General features: G+C 35.4%; 1 protein-coding gene across 5 annotated transcripts in view; it reads right to left on the bottom strand.

Moving 5' to 3' along the window:
- Nucleotides 1-17,795, bottom strand: part of LOC6052069 (solute carrier family 12 member 4) — a 567,840-nt gene that overhangs the window by 368,930 nt on the left and 181,115 nt on the right. The window contains exon 1 of one of the 5 annotated variants that reach the window (XM_038253586.1): nt 6,451-6,850. The exons of 3 other annotated variants lie outside the window; for them this stretch is intronic. The gene's annotated coding sequence lies outside the window, so the exon portion shown is untranslated. Of the gene's footprint in view, nt 1-6,450; nt 6,851-17,795 lie in introns of those variants that run through there. One more of the 5 variants, XM_038253583.1, reaches the window with a different exon arrangement.

The raw sequence follows: 17,795 nt of genomic DNA, 5'->3' as shown, positions 1-17,795 counted from the left end.
GGGGAGACTTTCATAGGTTTGATATTTTTCCGCAAAATGAAGAGTAAAATTGAATACGTACGGAATGGTATGGAATCATACTGACCGTGGTAGAGAAGTGCTCAAAGTACCTCATGAAGAACTTTTCATGAAATTTTGAAAAGTTTAAAAGTTAGTTAACTACAACTAAGAAAAGGTTGATAAATAGCATTGTTTTCATCTTCTCAACGTGTCATGATTTTTCAATGAACATGATTTTGAATCGTAAAACGGAATGCATTTTCGGATTCTTCGGACAATCTTCTACTAGGAAAAGGGTACTAGGAAAAGGTAAAATAAGTAATAAAAATATTATTAAATATTATTTGTTTTTGAAACATAACTTTAAAAAATCTCACAATTTAATGGCATTTCCAGTAAAACAAATTTTATATAAAATGTGAAAACTTTTGATTCATTCTTTAAATTCATTGAAATAACTATTCTATTATCGAAAAAAACTCATTTCAAAATATTTTTTTCAAATCAGCCGCGTTGGATCAGTTTTTGGAGCTACTTTGCCGTCGGTTCAAGGCTATCACCAACACATGCATAACAAGGTGTTGCCAGTTTTGTTTATCAATTTATTTCGATATTTCATTGAAATTGATTGAAATTTTATAATTTAATATTTTGAATTGAATTTCTTTACTGTAATTATTTGAATGAAATCTAAGCTTTAAAAGCAAATGATTAACAGAAACAATGAAAATATGTTTTTAAACGATAAAAATGCAAATTGATGCTAGAGATTTGGATGATTGTTAGGACCGATTGCAAAGTATCCCAAAATTTGAATTTGATGTTGATTTATTTTTGTCTTAACATCATTATCACCAATTTAGCCGCATATATTTTTAATTTTTGCTTCAAAAATGCAAACTGGCTACCCTGTTGGAATTGAAGGGAAATGATTGAAAAACTTAAAGGGTCTAGTTCATTAAATCGTCAGCTGTCACCGTGACAGGAGCTGTCAACATCGCTTACGAGTGGTTTTTGAAAAAGTCGTATGAATTAAATTTAAAAAAATCTTGAGTTAGTTTTAAAAAGATCCTAAGTGCTAGTTGTAAACAAATCAATTTTTCAATTAGTTCTCGACCAATTTACGAATTATAAATAAAAATGCTTTGAATTATCATCTGCACGTCTTTTAAATGCTCTTTACTGGAAAACAAACAAAATTTGGTTTGGTTCAGAAAAAAAATCAAAAATGTGTCGGAGATCGTGATGGCTTTTAAGACGTATTGCTAACTAATCAGAGAAATATGCATATGGAAAATATATATGATTTATGCATATTTATCTATATATATACAGCAATTCCCCACGAAAACAGCATGGAAATAAACAAAAGTGCACGGATCGGGCTCAAAATTTTTCTGGGGGATCCTTGGCCGAAATAATTAGACCCGTATTTTTTTGTTTGGCCATTAGGGTGACCTACGCCGTGTTAGGGTGGTCTGAAAAATGGCCATTTTTGTCGATTTTCTCAAAAACCACTTTTTCAAAAAATCATAACTCCTCGCCATTTCAACCGATTTCAATTGTCTTATACGCAAATGAAAGGTGATAAGTTGGCCTATCAAAGAAAAATAATAAAAAGTTTCAAAAATCAAGCCTAACATATGAAAAGGTCGAATGAAACTTTAAAATGTCGTTTTAACGGTGTCTGGACCAAAGAGCCCATGTCTGGAAATATTTTTATCGGATTCCCCGGACATTTTTACATAACATACTAAAAATGGGAGGAGTTCATTAACAGGATTCTGAGATATGATTTTTGAAAATAAAATCCGTGTTTTCGACGCGCCGCGCACAAAAACACGAAAATGACAAAATCGGCAAAAAATCAACTTTTTCCACTAAAACTGCGATAACTTAAAAATTTCAGCGATGACCTATACATGTCTGGGTACCAAAATTTTCGTAATTGAAAGACGCAACTTTTGGTATCCAGATATGTATAGGTCATCGCTGAAATTTTAAGTTATCGTAGTTTTAGTGGAAAAAGTTGATTTTTGCCGATTTTGCCATTTTTGTATTTTTGCGCGCGGCGCGTCGAAAACGCGGATTTTATTTTCAAAATCATATCTCGGAATCCTGTTGATGAACTCCTCCCATTTTTAGTATGTTATGTTAAAATGTTCGGGGATTCCGATAAAAATATTTCAGACATAGGCTCTTTGGTCCAGACACCGTCAAACGGCATTTTAAAGTTTCATTCGACTTTTCATATGTAAGGCTAGATTCTTGAAACTTTTTATTATTTTTCTTTGATAGGCCAACTTATCACCTTTCATTTGCGTATAAGACAATTGAAATCGGTTGAAATGGCGAGGAGTTATGATTTTTTTGAAAAAAGTGGTTTTTGCGAAAATCGACGAAAATTGCCATTTTTCAGACCACCCTAACACGGCGTAGGTCACCCTAAAGGTCAAACAAAAAAATACGGGTCTAATTATTTCGGCCAGGGAACCCCCACAAAAATTTTGAGCCCGATCCGTGCACTTTTGTTTATTTCCATGCTGTTTTCGTGGGGAATTGCTGTATAATTTTAAAAAAATACAGGTATAACGATTTTTTTCACAATTGGCAGCGTTGGTTTATAATAAATTACACTTTTAAATTTTACCGTGTCAATCATGTTAGAAACACAATTAAATCAGCTAGAAAAATAAAAATCTTCGAAAAAAATAAGCATAAGAGGTTAATGCAATGTTAACATTATGAATTTTATGATTTGAGACATATAGCCGGGGAGACTTTCATAGGTTTGATATTTTTCCGCAAAATGAAGAGTAAAAATTGAATACGTACGGAATGGTATGGAATCATACTGACCGTGGTAGAGAAGTGCTCAAAGTACCTCATGAAGAACTTTTCATGAAATTTTGAAAAGTTTAAAAAGTTAGTTAACTACAACTAAGAAAAGGTTGATAAATAGCATTGTTTTCATCTTCTCAACGTGTCATGATTTTTCAATGAACATGATTTTGAATCGTAAAACGGAATGCATTTTCGGATTCTTCGGACAATCTTCTACTAGGAAAAGGGTACTAGGAAAAGGTAAAATAAGTAATAAAAATATTATTAAATATTATTTGTTTTTGAAACATAACTTTAAAAAATCTCACAATTTAATGGCATTTCCAGTAAAACAAATTTTATATAAAATGTGAAAACTTTTGATTCATTCTTTAAATTCAGTTATACATGTAATTCAAATCCATAATTTAATAAACAAAACTAGTTTCAACGAATTTCAGGCAAAGTTCTGAATTTTTAACAATATTACCTAAAATTTATATGTATCATATTGAAAAGTTTATAAACATAATTAACTAAGTATTAACATAAATGATTTTCTTAAAAATTATATCAGCAACATAAGTGATGGTAAGTTCGAAGTAAAAATAATGTTTGAAAACCTCAAATCTGCTTTTAACAAGACAAACTATGACTATCAAAGGCACCCTGGTAGTCAAACAAAGATTTTTTCAAATATTACATTGTTTTTAAAGTGCAACATGTAGTTAAACTTTTTGTCAAGCAACTGTAAAGTTTAACATGACAGATGAGAAAGTTTCACACCAAGTTAAAAGCTATAATCTACCTTTTAAATTTCTTGATTGTATTTAATTTAAGATAAGGTGTTTTTATTGCGAGTAATAACGGGTTGTCTTTAATGTTCTAATGCTTGAACAATTAGGTCATAAGAATATGCAAATTGTAAATAGGACAGAGACCTGCTAAAGATGCGTGAGTTTCCATTCAATATGATTAAAACACGTTTTCAAATTCAAATCCATTGTTTCATCATAATTGTTTAATTTCTGAAATAAATATTTTCCAAATTATAATCGTGGATAGGCCCTTTGGTTTATCAAACCGAGTTTTTGTAAGTGTGCGTGTTGCCGCCGCACGCCGCAATTCGAGTTGTCTAAATTTCAACCAGTGTGGGTCCACACTCTGATTGGTTCAGCGATGTCTCCAAAATACATTCAATAAGTCCAAAAAGCATCCAAAAAATGTTTTACTTGAAATGCTTATTACAATGGAATGGTTAAATTATTTTAAATTTTCAATAGTACACTTTGTTAAGCATAAATTAAGGCACAAAACAATCCTGAAACGAGCCAAATTAGTCAGACCGTTCCTGAGAACTATGCGAAATATGTTGACGCTTTGCATAGTAGGTCCAAAATAGGGCCATATACCCTATGTGAAAACCAAAAAAACAGTTTTGTACAAAAAAGCCTCCAATCCATTGGTTAAATTTTATTTAAATCAGAAAATCAAAAAAACATAAATATTATTCATCTGCTTTTCATTGCCACTTTCCTGCTTCAACAATCATGATTTCACAAATATAATAAAAGTTCTAAAGTTGTATTTAAATTGATGTTTTAATTTGTTTTTTAAATATATTTTAGAAGGGGTGACACAAACTTTGTAAAGTGAGAAATTTATTTTTTTAAATTATGTGCAATCTTAGTCATAAATAGTTGCTTGAGGTTTAAAAAAAAATTTCTTCAATTTTAATCAAATTTCAATAAATATTTGAAGAAAATTTTGAAATAATTTACTGTTTTTAATAACATTTAAACGTGTTACGATAAGATAGATTTTTAACATAATATTTGTTTTATATAATCTGAATCAAAGTATGGGTTTTCCATACTTTGATCCCGATTACACAATTGATTTTATATTAACAAAATATTAAAAGGTTCACAAAATAGGCATAAACTAAACCATTATTTCTAGGAATTATAAAATCACTTAAAAATGCGTCAAAGGGCCATTTTACATGATCATTCAAAATGGGCCACAAAAAATGACATCGCGGCCACGTTTGGCCCGTGGGCCATACTTTGGTTACTCCTGACATTAAGTCTTCCCAGAAAATTAATTGTTCATTTTTAGCCACATCTTTTTAACTTTGAACCTCTGATCTCCCTATGTTATTTGACATTTTCTTAGTAAATTCAAGAACAGTAATTTTGTGCAAAAGTGTTGAAATATTATTGTTCAAGTAAAATTCAACATATTTCTGTAACAAAAAGGGATACCAAATAGGATATTTAACTCAGCCATCTTTTAGCTTAATAATACATACCATTGAAAATATTGGATAATCATATATTCGGACGTTATCTTCCAATCTTACTTACAATTGTTTTATAAAATAAACTTTCTTATTCAATTCCAGTTTTGATGTTTCACAAAATATCACAGCTAAATTGAATTCTGGAATAAGATTTGCCTCTTTTTTCTAACTATCCCCCGTCTATTTGCTATTTCGATGGTTATTTTGCCTTTTTTCCTTAATTCGTTCTGTTATGTACTAGTAAACTCTTAACCCTTTCGAATCAGTAGACATATTACGATAAAAAAGTAAGCTTATTTTCTTTTTGAATCTTTTTCAAAAAGGGAAGTTTGGGTGTTTTTTTTTTTAATTTGGCTGGTTATCATAATTTTATAGAAAGAGACCAACATTACATTTACCTTTTGCCTTCTTCCTTAATTCAGTTTTTCAAATAAACTTTCCCAAAAAGCATCGCACTCTCATCACCTAGCGCAAGTTGTAAAGTTTACATTTTTCATCACGTAAAATTACATCGCACGGTAAAAACCCTGCGACGGCTATAAAACGTCCTCGCAAATAGCGTAAGGTGAGCTTTTCCACCCTCCTCTCCACGACCTCCAGCATGTATGAGTACATTTGACTAGGCGCTTTCCTGCCTATTCCCTCACACGCACACACCCGCATAGATCACCGTACAGCAGCAGTGTAACGGTGTGGGTGCGAGGGAGGAAAAGCACGACCCAAAGTTATCCGCGGAGATGAGTTTGGGAAAGAGAGAGAGAGAAAGACCAAAAAAGCCCATCATTTGTGTTCCGTAATGTTATGGCCTACATAAAGAAAAACATCGAGATTTTTTTTTGAGAGGGGTATTTCAGGGAATCCCGAAATCCGGGGTTTCCGCAAGCTTATCTGGTATTGATCCTTTGGGTGGTCAAATTCGGACGAAGTCCGGACATCACTGGACCTCCCGCAAATCTCAGGTGTTGTTCGCCTATGAATTATTGATTCGCGCGATGTATCTTCGTTCACCCTCACTCATCACTCATTATCAAATCTTTCATCTCGCTTCATCATTCACTGTGTGTACTACACAAATCTTCCTGCATCTGTCACGATTCAGGACTATTTTTGCTTGTTTTTTTTTGCTTGCTTGCATCACACACTCAGGACTCCGGGAGGTTCCTCCCGGGGATTATTCAATCACCGAATCGCACAGTCTTTTAGTCGGAGTCTCTTCCGGTTTCTTCCCACCAAAAAGCACTGCGGACTTCCAACTAGTAGAGAGCGAAGAATTCGTCGGGAATTATTTCGTAGATTCCCGCATAAAACCAAGTATCACTCACTTTCAGCTCTTCCTCGACGAAGAATCACTTTCAGAGTCCCGGAACGACGGCCGGATCTTCCGCAGATCTGTCACAATCGCGAGATTCACCAACAGTCCACTCGAAGAATCCTCCGAAATCCTGCTGCCAGAATCCAGGTAGACACACTCCACTTAAGGACCACACTCACACCCGGAACGACGACGTTCCGCGCACACTACTGCCCCGAGGAATCCTGCGGATATTGTCCTCCCGTCTGACGTCAGCGCTCCGACTGAAAAGAACTGGGCTGCCCAACTCTGTCACAACCCGGAGGAGCTGGCTTCTGCCTGCTGGTTGGTGGCCAGGTTCTTCTCTGGGACGACTTGCACAACACACCACACCGAGATTCAGCGCTGTACAGTGTCGATCCAGCTGCTTCTGCAGCATCCCAACCCAACCCAGGCAAGGATTTCGGACACACGTGCGGGGAGCGCTTAACCCGGATCGGCACGCTCTCTCTCTCCCTCTCAGTGGGAGATGGGAACGTTCCGGACGTTCGGACCGTTCCGCAGCATCCCTTTTGGGGGGAGCGAAACCTTTTTTTCCAGGGGTTTTTCGCGAGAGAGAGGGAGAGCGAGAGTTCGGCCCACCACGTGTGTTGGTCGTAGGTCAAGCTGGGAGTAGCAGCAGCATCACCTCCCGTGAAACGTGAGACGAATGCAAACAAATGGAGCTTTCGCTGTGCAGTTGAAAGCTCGCGATCTTTGAGGCACGACACGGGAGAGTGCGTTGAGATAGGATGTTGAGATGGTGAAAACAGAGAGCGCTTTTAAGAGCGTTTTTCATTGGGGAGGTCACGGTGGGTGGTTGAGTTGGGATGGTGATAGGGATTTGACAGAAGATGTCATGGAGTTGGAGGTGATACCGGATGGAATGGTTCGTGAAATAAAGAGATTTGAAACAGTCTAGAGTCATTTTGTTTTTAATAGTTTGAATAAATAACGAGTTCGATTTCGAAACTTAATAATCATGTTCAGACATGCATCAGCACTAAGAGCTCTTTTTAACGGCACTCAGTTTGTTCGAGATGGCATTTTCGGTTAAAGTAATGTTATGCTTGTTGCCAGGTAAAAAACGCTTTTTTTTTGGCATGAATAATGTGTAGAAACCCCGATTTTAGCTAAATTGCCATGTGAATGTTCTCCTAAGCTCTTAAAAAGAACTTCTTTAAAGCTCTTTGAGTGCACTGAAAGGTTCTCACCTTATATCTCACTTGTTTTTCAATATTATTTCTCAGGGTCTTCAGGAGCCTTAAAGATAAGCGTAATAAGTGTACTCTAATCACTGGCACAACATGCTGTCACGCCTGTGAATGTCACCCCTGATGACGGCAATAAAAGATGAATGCTATTGAAGTAAATAGGAATCAGTCCAATCAGAATACTGTTGATCATCATTAAGTTATCAAAAAATTCAAATGTAAGGAGGTTTGCAATTATTTCGGTATCGATCATACTTTCATTTTCTATGAATTTTGGATTTTTATTTGTTAAGGTTCGTGAACATGTTAAATCTATATGTTTATATTTTTATTTTATTTATTAATTTAAATTGACCAAACAAGTTTATAGAGGTTCATATTTAAAAGACTGCTCAGATTATTTTCAAGAAAAGAGTTTAACCAGCCTCCGGCTTATATCTGTAAGCCCATTCATCCAATTGAAATGTGGTCAAAGTCAAAGTTATGGGAAATTGGACGAGCCTTCGGTAAAAATATTTTCGAGACTGAAAAATCAAGTCGAAACGAAAAAATCAAGTCTGTCTTATAGAAATTGCCAAAACCATCAATAACCTATTTTTATCATTTTTATTCATAAAGCCGCTGTAAAATTACAATGATTGGAATTAGGACAGTGGTCAATATGAAGATTTTTATGTAAAATTGTCTGGATAATCGATTCCCACTATCGGTTTTTGCAAATTTTGATGTTTAGAGCACTTAAAAAAACCGTTTCAGTAAATGATTTTTGTATTATTTTAGATGAGTTGCTCTCATCACATCTAAGTCTATTTTCACACAAATTTTGAACGAAAAAATCGTAGACTCACCTTCAAAGTTGACTTTCAAACTTAAAAATCAAAAATCTCATAAAAGTGGAGTGTTTTTTTGTTTCAATGTTTTTTTTTTGGAAAGCCCGTCGAATTTCCTACAAGTTTGTCTTTGACCACTTTTTGATACGATGCAACGGCTTCGAGATACAGCGATATTTAAATTACGAAATACAAACATATTTGAAACACTTACGCCCTTCTCAAATGTCATTATCGAGTGTAACTGGCTTGATACACACAAAAATGGCTTGTATTAGCGTAGGATAACATGTCTACACAGTTTCATTGAAATCGGAGAGGGTCGAGAAAAAAGGTACCTAAAAAATCCTGTTTTGGGCTGGAATTGCTCTATAATAAAGAATTAATAAAGAAATTATTTTCAAAATGATTAATTTATTGTAACTATCGATTAACCGAGTGATGGTCTCCGTTGAAATTTTGTTACAGATTATATTTTTACTTCTTGGAAAGTTCTTCGACGTTCTCGAATGCGTTAAAAAATGAAAAAAACCCAAATTATGCATCTGCTTGTCCATACATTTGTTTGAGTATGCATACTATACATTGTTTAGGTTACATTTTAATTGTATGTATGACAAAAGGTCGAAAGGCACAAGGTCGAAATGCCAAAAGGTCGAATGGACAAATGGTCGACTGGACAAATTAAATTAATTAAAAAAATACAAAACTAAACTTTTGATGTGAGCCTAAATACACAAATCTTGAAAAGCGAACGTTTTTCTTTAATTTCACTTCTACGTTCTCAAAAATTTAGAAGTGATCTGAATAAAAACTTGGCCCAGATTGTTGGAGACTTTTTGAAAGGTGGGGAGGGTGAGGGGAGGGGTTCATCTTAAAAAACATAAATTAAAACGATCGAAATTTTTTATACATACAGCGATGTTTTTGAAGTCATATTTTTCTTATTTTTATAAATCAAATAAACACTTGCAAAATATTTAAGAAGTAGTATTTTTAAAAATAACCACTAATATTTGAAAGAATGAAAATGAAACTCCCAAAATCATTACGAAACTCAAGAAAAGGTTGTTCAATTTCAAAAATATTATAGAAGTCGACTTTTTTAAAAAAAAAAAGAATTGCAAGACAAAAAAAAAACAAAAATATTATGATAGTCTAGAATAGGTTGTTTTTTGCCTTCCTCACCTTACTGAGGAAAGGCTATAAAATCACTCGAAAAATGAACTTCTTAATTCGACCTCGTAGACCCACCTTCACGTATACCTATCGACTCAGAATCATGTTCTGAGCAAATGTCTGTGTGGATGTTTGTAGGTGGGTGGACAAAAAAAATTGTCTCTCGATTATCTCCGGACTTGATGAACGGATTTTGACCGTATTAGTCTCATTCGATCCGTCTTGGGGTCCCATAGGTCTATCCCTATCAACCCTATCAAAAGAAATCAGTAATAAAATTGATTTGTTAAACATGTTAAGGGAATGTTGCTATTTTTACTGAATGCATTGACTTTATGAATGTGAGGAAGGCACCTAACACCTAAAGGTGGATTAAGTATCGTTTTTTAAATAAAAAAATTACTTCCAAAATATTTAAGAAGTCGAACTTTTTTCAAAGAATTGTTCATGTTTGAAAGAATTGAAAACTCACAAAAATATTTTGAAAATCAAGAATAGGTAGTTCTTAAAAATGAAAACTTAAAAAATTATTTTAGAGGTCGAACATTTTTTTTTTTAAATACTTCTCATGTTTGAAAGAATGGAAAAACTCTTTAAACAAATTTTGGGTAATTCTCTACCAACTCACACAAAATCGGGAAAAGTTGCCCCGACCCCTCTTCAATTTGCGTGAAACTTTGTCTTAAAGTGTAACTTTTGTCCCTGATCACAAATGTGAGGTCCATTTTTTGATATCTCGTGACGGAGGGGCGGTACGACCCCTTTCATTTTTGAGCATGCAAAAAAATAGGTGTTTTTCAATAATTTGCAGCCTAAAACGGTGATGAGATAGAAATCTGGTGTCAAAGGGACTTTTATGTAAAATTAGACGCCCGATTTGATGGCGTACTCAGAATTCAGGATTTTTCGAAAAAAAAAAACACTAAATAGTTTTAAAAATTATCCTATTTTCCGTTACTCGACTGTAATTTTTTTTAAACATGGCATTTTATGGAAAATTTGATGTACTTTTCGAATCTTCATTGACCCAGAAGGGTCATTTTTTCATTTAGAACAAAATTTTTCATTTTAAAATTTCATGTTTTTTCTAACTTTGCTGGGTTATTTTTGAGAGTGTAACAATGTTCTACAAAGTTGTAGAGCAGACAATTAATTTTTTTTATATGCATACATGAGGGGTTTGCTTTTAAACATCAAGAGTTATCGTGAATTTACGCAAACAAGTTTTGAAAAAGTTGGTCTTCGTTGATCATGGCCGTTCATCGTCACCCGCGACAGACACGGACGACGAAACAAAGAGAAACGCAAAAAGTAACTTTTTTAAAACTTTTTTTTCGTTAAATTGCGATAACTTGTGATTTTCATAAGCAAACCCCTTATGTATGCATATCAAAATTTTTGTAATTGTCTGTTCTACAACTTTGTAGAACATTGTTACACTCTAAAAAACAACCCTGCAAAAATAGAAAAAACACGAAATTGACGAATAGACAAAGTTTCACGCAAATTGAAGAGGGGTCGGGGCAACTGCTGTGTGAGTTGGCGGAGAATGACCCCTATAAAAGCTAGATTGGAAAAGAATAGAAAACTTGCAACAATATTTAAGAAGTAAGACTCTTTCATTTTACGAAACTCTTTAAATTTGAAAGAATGTTAAAGTCTCTAAAATATTCCAACGATTTTAATAAATAAAATAAACACTTGCAAAATATTTAAGAAGAAGTAATTTTAAAAAGAACCACTAATATTTGAAAAAGAAACTACCAAAAACATTACGAAAGTCAAGAATAGGCTGCATAATTTCAAAAATATTTTAGAAATCGACCTTTTTTTTAATGATAGATAGTGATTATGATAGTCTAGAAATTCTCTTTTTACACCTTAGCTTCCATCCACCCCGGGATCCGAACTGACGACCTTTGGATTGTTAGTCCAACTGCTGGCAGTTTTCACAATGAGGTGAGATGTCACTTTATCATTTTGATTGGTTTTGAAAAAATGCCCCATGGTAACAGGTATCTGGAACAGTTTGAACTTATTATTATTACTTATTGAACAGTTTGAACTTATAATAAAGAATAAAATTACAGAAAAAACTTACGAATGTCTAAAATATAAAAAGGATGATTTTGTTGATTATTTTGAAACATAAATGGAATTAACAAATTGAATTAAAAAAAAAATAAAGTGGTTATAAGGATTTTTGGAATGATATATAAAATTGCTACTATTTTCACTATTTTAAACAGTCCACATTTAATCACCCAACCTGCGAAACGTCAACTAACTCCCAGCATCCTTTCAACACAGTATCCGCAACTGAAGGATGCTGCCAACCGCTGAAGGTTCCACTTTCCGTCGCGTTCCTTCATCTTGATTCGCTCTTCAAACTGTTTTTCCAGAGCTCCACTATCAGCAGAGCCCTACCTGCTATCACTCCCTCCTCGTGTGCCTGTATGAGTGTGTATTGTGCCCAACTGCTGTTTACTTGGGGCTGGCTCCGAAATGAGGTCAACCAACACAAACAAACAGAGCAATACAACCACAACGTGCTGGCGCTTAGAACCATGTGAGAAAGGTTCTGCTTTGTGAGATTTCCTTTTTTAAGGGACGATCCTGAACAACCGGAGAACACCCTTAGTTCTAGCTTCAGCCAGAACGGTAATTGCTCCACATGTGCTAGCGTTTTAATAGATAGTGAAGGTCAAATGAATAAATACTCCTTTTTCAATTTCGGAAAAAAGAATGTTGTAGACGTCTTGAAAGGAAAAAAAAATCTGAATTTTTAGACAAATTACAACTAAAACTTACTTTTTACCAGAAAATTTATAATCTCAAAATACAGAAGTTTTTGGACTCACCTGAAAAGAGAAAGGAAAAAACGAATAATTAATATTTGGAAAGAATATTCTAATGGAGACGCATGGTATTTCAAAAAAAAAAGCCAAACAAGAGAGGGAGATCATTCTCCGCTGACACACATTCCCGGTTCCACAACCCTTTTTGCGGCGCGTGTGTCTGTGTGTGTTCGTCCTGTCATCAGCACTTCATCAACCATCAATCCCGCTCATGACAGCTGGAAAACAACGTGCAGAAATCAGGCGCCAGGACGTCACAGTCCGGGCAAAAAAGAGGAAGCAGAAGAAAAATAACAAAAACAAGGACTCAAATGAACCAAAACAACTCCAGTCTTGCTCACACCAACACACTCAAACAGCCGAGGATGGTGTCATTTTTTCAGTGTCACGAGAGAGAGAGCCCTCGAAGGCGCAGGTCCGGCGGCAGGAGCTTTGGCCCCAACCGCCCTAGAACCGGGGAACAGAATGAAAACCGGGGGAACCCGGTGGTGTTTGTTGGTGTAGGTTCCTCTCCCCCTCTCCAACTCTTCCCACCGGCCCCCTAAGGATAGTGAACTTGTGAAAGGACGGAATACGGAATGAGGGGCAGGTTTTGGCGTGAGCTAGGTCGAATACGGTGTGCGTGGCCTTAAGGATGGTAATGAACTGATGTGAATGAGAGAGGAGAGCGTAATCCGAGGTTCATGAGAGTTCATGAAGGTTTGAGGTTTTGACGGTAGATGGCGATGAGATGCTGTTTGGGTTGATGTTTATGATGATAAGGAGATGAGATGCGATGAGATACCTCTGTAGATAAAGCTGGGAATCATTTTTATGATTGAATAACAATAGATTAAGATCATCTTTGAACATGACTGGATCTTTAAAGAATATCTGTAAAAGTGAAAAATGAAACATAAACTATATACGTTGTAGAATGTTTGTTCTAGAAAAATCGTAAAACTATGAGAAAAACTGCGATTGGCCAAAAAGTTAACACCGTAGGCTTATAGTCCATGTAATTACCTATCTTTTGACCTATGGGAGTTGGAGGCTGTTGCAAAAAGATATTAAGGTTTTAAAAAAATCCATTTTTGACAGTAATTTGCAAAAGCTAAGAGAAAAAGTTGAACTAATCCTGGATGTCTATGGCACATTTTGAAGTGCTTTAAAAGACCTTTCGAATGCATCTAAGAGAGTTGGAATTGATGAAGTTTTACGCAAATGCGAGCAATTTTAATATGTTTTAGGTTTTTTGGACCTCAAACTTCAAAGCCCGTTTTACCCCACTTCCCTTTGTCGTAGAGGGCTCATATTTGACATGAGTTCATCTCATGTATAGACAAACAAACGCTGAAAGTTTCATCCAAATCGGAGCACCTCGATACGACCTCTAGAACAAACCGAGCAAAATTTACAGATACTGCCTCTTAATTATAGTTAGCTAACTTTAAAAATTTAAAACATTATAAAAAGTTCTCTCTTTGAAGTACTTTGAGCACTTCTCTACCACGGTCAGTATGATTCTATACTATTCCGTACGTATTTAATTCGTACTCTTCATTTTGCGGAAAAATTTCAAACTTGATAGGTCAACACCCCGTCTACGGTAAGTAACCGTTTAAAAATCAAAATTTTATTTATTCGAATGTAGGCATCACATGACCGGGAATTAGTTATACATTTTGAACGTAATTACAGTCGACTCTCTGGTTGTCGATCTTATCGATATCAATATTGCTCCAGCTGTCAATCAATTTTTCAGTTCGTTTTGGAAGCTTTTTGTGATTTTCCGTTCTATAATTTGAAATCTCCCGTTCTCGAAAGGAGGTTTCAGTATCGACAACAAGGGGTCCCACTGTATATTTTTTTTAAATACTTAAATTTCCACAGAACTACAATTTTCGAAAAAAACACTCAAAAAACTTGCTTTTTATTTTTCCTTATATTTAAAAAAAAAATTGTAAACCACCATTTTAGAAACTTTTTTTGTATTTTCTGACAAAATGTTGTTTCGAGATAATTTGTACACTCTCAGAAAAAAGTATCATTAACTATATGAAACAATCCCGACAAATTTATACCTTTATTTGGACAAAGAAAAATTGATTATTTTTTCAATAACACAGGAAAAATACATATTTTTTTAATTTAAGAGGATTTTCAATTGCAATAAATGCAATTCCAAAACATTAAAAAAAGAAGTTTGGATGATTTTATTACAGAGTAATAACCAACTTCAGAGAAAATAGTTTTTAAAAGAGTTGGTCGTCGTTGATCATGGACGTTCAAGGTCACCCACGATAGACATGAGCTACAAAACAAAATGAAACAAAAAAATAACCTTTCCAAAATTATTTTTTCACATTCTCCTTGAATAACTGTTCAAGTTACAGAAAACTCTAAATTGTTTTGTTGGTACTAAGCTGCTTGCGAAATAGATCAGTTCAATAAAATCAAAACCAAATTTACAAAGGTCTCGGAGCAATAAGATTTGGTAATAATTGATGCCTTTTCCGATAATAATCCATCAAGAAAAAGTTTTATTTCGACTACTGAACAAAACCTATTGATCGGTAGGGGTTGTTATTTCATTAATCCCATAATCGATAGCTATGGTAATCAGAGGCATACCAGAAATCGTTCTGACATCCTTTCCTCAACAGTTCATCGCAGTCCCGAAAAACCTCAACCTACTCTTCTCCAACAGCTCAAGGAATTTGTCGGCAAGGAACCTCAAGTGCTACACCGCGGGAATGTCAACAACTTTAATGACCTTGTTTGGTATGAATGGCGGAGGGTTTTGTTTACGACTCGCGATTCGCTTCATTTTCCCTTTCGTAACCGAGTTAGAAGGCCGAAAATAGGACCGCCAGCAGCAGCTGTTGGTACACGGGGACAATATGCTGCCACGTGGACAATGTTGCGACTCAGACGACTTGTGATCCACTTCAACTCTTGTAAGAGTTTTAGGGTTTCCTTCGTAATACATCTTTAACAATCTTTGAAATTTTTAAAGCAAAAAAATGTTTTTCAATATAAGGCTTCAGCAAATCGGTGTCCTCGTTTGATAACAAGTCTGTTCCGTCCCAGGACCTGACAGAGAATTCCGGAATAATCCGCTTTAAATGACGATAATCGTTCTTACTCATTTTGTGAGCGCACTCCACTCGTTCACAGTGTGGTGTCCAGAGGCAATCAATTTTTGTTCGATGCCATTTTTTTCCAACTTTTCCCACATTTTTTGCAATTTCTATTTTTTCTCCCGCTTGCCTATTTATGCTACTCAGCGGATCATCGGAATAATCCTCGCACCAGACAAACATGTTTTTTTGCGCCACAACCCGCAATACCGCGAGCTTTTCGTCCGCACGGTTCAGTTGGCCCGTCCGTCAACAAATCGTCGTGATCGTGATATCTTGTCGTATGTCGATTTTTTTTTCTGAATTGAGTTAAGAACGCCATTTTGTGCAGCTATCAATGCCTTACCTTTGTCCCTTCTCAGTTCCCTAAAATTTGAATTAAATAGTAAGATATTCAACATAACCCGTAAACTCCCGTGCAATGTTGTCATTCTTCATATGAAAGTAGATGGGATCATGATATCCTGGCACACTTTGCACGTGGGAATTTTAGTCAAAAGTCACTCTAGTATGCACGTCTAATGTTATCATTTTTGATTGTAATTCAAAACTCTGGCAGCCAAATTTTACAAAAATTCTGGACATTCCCGCGTATTTCACGAAACGTCAAAAAGCCACGTACGCAGTAGCGTGGCTCACGGATATATGAAAAAGACAAAAGTGTTCAATTTCGAACGCCTCGACCGGAATTTTGTAGCAATATGGCCCCAGAGCATAACCTGAAATTTTGAGCGTATTTGGTTAAGGTTTAGTACTTCCACCATTGACCTGAAGTTAGTATGGAACTTCTAAAAATTTACTATGGGAAATTTTCACTTTTAACCTCTTCATAGAGAAAGTTTCCCAAAACCCAATCAAAATTTCTATTCTCAGGTTTCTTATAGTTTTTGATCCGGGGAACAACTTTGTAGAACATCGCAAAGCGCTAGTAATTGATCCCGAAAAGATACAGGATATTTTTTGGAGTACGTAAACAAAATTCAACGTTCTCTAAAAATTTGTCTGTATCTTTCCGGGATTAATTCCTAGCGCTTTGCGATGTTCTACAAAGTTGTTTCCCGGATCAAAACCTATGAGAAACCTCTATTCTGAAAAAAATCATACGGCATAGGAAAACTTTCTCGAAGAAGAGTTAAAAAGTCGAAAATAAATAAATTAAATTTATTGAAATTTCTTTATAACTTCAGATTAAGAGCATGAGCATGAGCATGAGAGACCACCCATGGTTGTCCTTCTCCGTTGCTGAACAGGACCGTAATATCCTATCAACACAACCGGTCATACGCTTCAACGATCAAATAATGTTTCCCTTATCAACAGCATGCATGAATGCGCTGAAAAGATAAAACATCACGATCATCAAAACTAGATCCGTTGCTAATAGGAAACAGTCGTTGGCCACCAACGGCGCCCGCCATGTCAGTTTGTAGATCTCGAGGGGATGGGACGGGAATGTTAGTTAGCACAGGCTGCTACCAAGGGTGGGTTCTATACGATATCCACACCCCCGCGTGTGCCGGAAAACTACTTCTACTGGGGATTTTGTTAGTGGGAAAGGGTGATAGCCAGGATTCATCATAGAGGATGATGATGCGGCCCAATAATCAATGAATTTCGTTGAGTGATAGGGTGATGTATTATTTATTCTCAAGGCAAACAATCGGATAATGCGGATGAGACCATTCCCGGTTATTTGGTGTTGAGTTTAGTATAAATGATTCAATCTTAGACAGCCGGCTGTAGAAAGATAGAATCAAAATTATGTGTAATTAAAAGGTGAAACATTATACTCAGCGTAACACATTTACGTAGAGTTGACCTGAGACTATTTATACTTTTAAGTTTTTATAAGATGAGCGACCAATTAATTACTGATGAGTTATGAGTTATCTGAAGGACTTGAACAATCGCGTTGAAACAATATTTTACGAGCTTTCTTTATAACTTCAGATTAAGAGTGGAACAACTAAACATTAACAAAATGCGCTCAAAATTTCAGGCTAGCTTCTGCGGTTACAATGCTACAAAATTTCGGTCGAAGCGTTCGAACACTTTTGTCTTTTTCATATATCCGTGAGCCACGCTAATACGCAGGCATGCCAGGTTTTGTAGATTTTCGGGCACATCACAAAAA

This window comes from Culex quinquefasciatus, chromosome 2, assembly GCF_015732765.1.
Source record: "Culex quinquefasciatus strain JHB chromosome 2, VPISU_Cqui_1.0_pri_paternal, whole genome shotgun sequence".
In the NCBI taxonomy this organism is placed as follows: Eukaryota; Metazoa; Arthropoda; class Insecta; order Diptera; family Culicidae; genus Culex; species Culex quinquefasciatus.
Note: the sequence above shows the minus strand (reverse complement) of the source record. Positions and strands in the feature narration are given on the sequence as shown.